This window comes from Leptonychotes weddellii, unplaced genomic scaffold (genome assembly GCF_054177405.1).
Source record: "Leptonychotes weddellii isolate Sample4059 unplaced genomic scaffold, ASM5417740v2 HiC_scaffold_10404, whole genome shotgun sequence".
NCBI classification, from domain to species: domain Eukaryota; kingdom Metazoa; phylum Chordata; class Mammalia; order Carnivora; family Phocidae; genus Leptonychotes; species Leptonychotes weddellii.
This window is the reverse complement of record NW_027680760.1, coordinates 3,383-7,464: the sequence shown is the minus strand read 5'-3', so window position 1 is coordinate 7,464 and position 4,082 is coordinate 3,383. Positions and strand designations below refer to the sequence as shown.

General features: G+C 46.5%; 1 pseudogene; it reads left to right on the top strand.

Moving 5' to 3' along the window:
- The first annotated feature begins 480 nt into the window (after positions 1 to 480).
- Positions 481 to 2,777, top strand: LOC102747023 (large ribosomal subunit protein eL43 pseudogene; annotated as a pseudogene).
- Positions 2,778 to 4,082: the final 1,305 nt, after the last annotated feature.

Here is a 4,082-nt window from a genome sequence, read left to right as displayed (position 1 = left end):
CAGTCGGAAAGCTTGGGCTGAAAGAGTAAGGGAAGGTGAAATAGGTCTCAGGAGTTCCCCGGAAAGTGTAGGTGTAGGGAAAGGAAGAGAGAAAAGGGGAGAAAGCAAGGGAGGAGACGGGGGAATCACAGGAAAGGAGAAACAGTGGAGAGAATCAGGAAAGAGAAAGACATGAACAGATTAATAGACAGAAATCCTTTCGGGGGAGAAAGAAGGGGAACGCAGATCTGGGTGAGTGGTGGTTAATGGGACATGGGTCTCCATAATGTATTTAAATTTTGCTTGTTTGACAGGTTATGATCCCAGCGTCCTGGGATCGGGTTCCCCATCGGGCTCCTTGCTCATCAGGGAGCTTGCTTCTCCTGCCTCTGCCTGCCTCTGTGCCTACTTGTACTCTCTTGCTCTCTGTCAAATACATAAATAAAGTCTTAAAAAAAAAAAACAGCTGGGGGGAATTAAGTTAATATCTATTCCCTGGACCCAGGCATACACACGTGTGTGTGAGTGCGTGTGTATTCTCTAGCATTTTTCTGCCGGGAAGATTTGTCTCTCCATCATTTTTTTGTTTATTCAATTATTTATTCATGTCAGTATAAACTGGTATATACTAACTTACACTAGGTATTATAATTCAGTGTGATACTATTTATTTTGTTGCCCAAATTATTCCAGCTTTGGCCATCAGGAGCCCTTTAAGTTTCTCTTTCATGTGGCTTTGATACGTTCCAGTATTTTTGGGGGGAAATTTCCATATTTATACCAGTACAGGATGCTCCAGACTCTCTTCTGTGTCCCAGACCTAGAATCACGTATTTCCTCAACGAGTTTTTTATTACCTATTTCAAGGTGTGAGGAAATACAAGTACCTAAAGGATGGAGATGAAAGACCTGTGGTGGCACAACTCCCAGAGAACACAGACGCACATACAACCGAAGCAGCAGTGAGCAAAATCTGGTCCATTAGTGCAGTTATATCCTGCTTTATTACTAAACATTAGTCATAATTTACAATCAAATATGTGTTTATGGCACCACCATCAAAGGCTTCCTTTCGTTCCCACCACGGATGATTAAACTGTCCCCTGTTGCGGTCCTTCGCTCATTTCAAACAAAGCTGTGGTGAAGACGCCTGTATGCTCCGCTGTGATAATTCCTGATGCCACCCCCTGGGAGATTCCCAGAGGAAAGAAGTGCTGTCGCTCTAAGGCTCTGACGTTTAGACCCAATGTGTGCAGCCAGTGAGCCTGGTTAGGGCAGGACACGAGTGCATTACCCTGAATCCGACCTGGTTGCGGGGGGGCCTGGGCTGGAGGGAAAATCCGCTACCTGCTCCAGGCCTTCAAATCATTCATCATCCTGTGACTCCATGTCTCCCCTGGAGTCATCCGGGCCTGCAGACTGGGGAGTTTCTGGAGGACAGAATTCTGGCACTGAGTCCCCCTCACCCACTATGCTGTCACCATGTGACTTCTGCCCACTCACATGCACACTGAGCAATGACACAGTGTTCCCCCGCAACACACACACACACACCTTCCCTCTTGCGAAGTGGGGCTCCAGAGCCTGTGCTCCTAAGATTCCACCCAAACCCTCACAAGCGCCCACAGGAAACCTGGCCCTGAGTCTCCTGCAGCAACCTTGGCCCTCCATCAGCCTGGGCTTGTGGACCACCCCTCATGATGCCATCTGCTTGCAGGCACACAGGAACAAGGCTGAGCACAGCCTCAACCTGAGTCAGCGTCTGCAGCACAAAGCAGTCATTCCACCAAGCCTGTGCTGCCTCCCCGCTCCTGTGTCCTTGCTGAGCCTTGTCCAGTGCTACCCCTTCCTTCCTGCTCAAACCCTTGTGCAGGAGCCCAGTGAGCTCAAGGCCACCCCTAGCTATCCAAATCCTGTGCCTGTGGGAATCTAGATGTCCACCACCCCTAGGTGATCAGGGCCCTAGACCTGGTTGTGCTAAGAACAAATACAACACAGGAAGTGTAATACTCTGAGCTCAAGGGAGAATTTCCTTCACCTCCTTTTTCTTAGAATATTCGGTTTAGCAATCTTGTAATTTCCTTCTCCTTATCTTTGAAATATACATAAATCCTTTCAAGCTGAAGAAATTTTTTTCAACTTTCAGCTCTAGGAATCTTTTTTTTTTTTTAAGATTTTATTTATTTGAGAGAGCGTGCGAGAGAGAGCACGAGTAGAGGGGAGGTGCAGAGAGGGAGAAGCAGACTCTGCTGAGCAGGGAGCCTGATGTGGGTCTTGATCCCAGGACGCTGGGATCATGACCCTAGCCAAAGGCGGATGCTTAACCGACTGAGCTACCCATGTGCCCTCTAGGAATGTTCTTTCTGGGCTTGCGGCAACATGGCTAAACGCACCAAGAAGGTCGGAATCGTGGGTAAATACAGGACCGGTTATGGTGCCTCCCTCAGGAAAATGGTGAAGATTATAAAATAAGCCAGCACACCAAGCACACTTGCTCCTTCTGTGGCAAAACCAAGATGAAAAGACGGGCTGTGGGGATCTGGCACTGTGGCTCCTGCATGAAAACTGTCGCTGGTGGCACCTGGACCTACAACACCACTTCTGCCATCACAGTAAGTTCTGCCATCACAGTAAAGTCGGCCATCAGAAGACCGAAGGAGTTGAAAGACCAGGAGAAGCTCCACCATTTGATTAAACAAAAATTAAAAAAAAAAAACCTCTTAAGTGTTATTGTTAAATTGCTTATTATTTTATATTATAAAATGGACAGGGAATTGGCTTAAGTAGAACACAATCATAGAAAGCTTCTGCTAGGCAAATTTAGGAAGACAGAACTGGGAATATCCCATAGGCAGGGAGATCAGAAACCTAGAGCCCTCTGCCTCCCAGCTCCATCCAGAATCCTCTCTTCTCACGCTTTTCCATGTGTGGCCCCACTGGGCTCTCCCCTCGGTGAGCAGATTAGACCAGGTCAGAGGTTTGGTTTGCTGTTCTTCCTGTGTCTCTGGTAGATGCTAACATTTCGCTGAAATCCAAAAGCAGATATATGAGAGCAAAGATTGTATGGTTTGGTGCCTTGATTTCTGTTTTTCTCATTAAGTTCAGTGCCTTGAAAAGGGTTGGGACAGGCCCCACCAGAATGTGCCACTTTGGCATGTGGATTATTTGGACCTGAAGGCAATTGAGACCCTGTGGGCTCAAGAGAAACTTTTGCTCCTACCTTAACTACATAGAGGAATCTAAATTGGGGGCTCTTTCTAAAACAACGGTTATTACAGGAGATAAATTTTATCTGAGTGACCCATCTGTTGGCAGGACAAAAATCTACCACTGTGGGGGAGCAAGAATTCGTGTCCCCTTCAAGAGTTCTTCTAGCTGGACTAAGAATCAAATTGGAAGAAAAAAAAAAGGACTCAAATTGACACGAGAGAGCTTAACGTGAGAAAACCAAATGTAATAGCATACCTATGGGGAATACCACATAGACACGGAAATTTTAAATACAGTCAGGCAGAATGAGATGTATATGTCATTCTGGAGTAAGGAGAAAGGGGTAGGGATCTTGGGTTTCAGAGGGAAGGAATGCACCTCACAGGGTGATAAGAAAAACAGATGTTTGGAAATTAGAGTTTTGCCCACCTGCATATCCCCTTTGGTCTCATGGAAGTAAATCCCTTTCTTGTCTCACCACCGCTTGTTTCTCTGCCTTTGGATTTTGTCAAGGGCCAATGGCCAAACCTGGTCTGTTTGGGACCCCCCTGTGCCCCAGCTACAAAATGATTGCCACATTCAGGGCACTGGCTGACTCCATTAGTAGAGCATGCGACTCTTGATCTCAGGGTTGTGAGTTTGAGCCCCACCTTTGGGTGTAGAGATTACTTAAAAATAAAATCTTTAAGAAAAAAATGATTACCACAGTCAAGCTAACGATTATATCCCTCACCTCTCATAGTTAAGATCTTTTTTTTTTTTTTAAAGATTTTATTTATTTATTTGACAGAGACACAGCGAGAGAGGGAACACAAGCAGGGGGAGTGGGAGAGGGAGAAGCAGGCTTCCCGCTGAGCAGGGAGCCTGATGCGGGGCTCGATCCCAGGACCCTG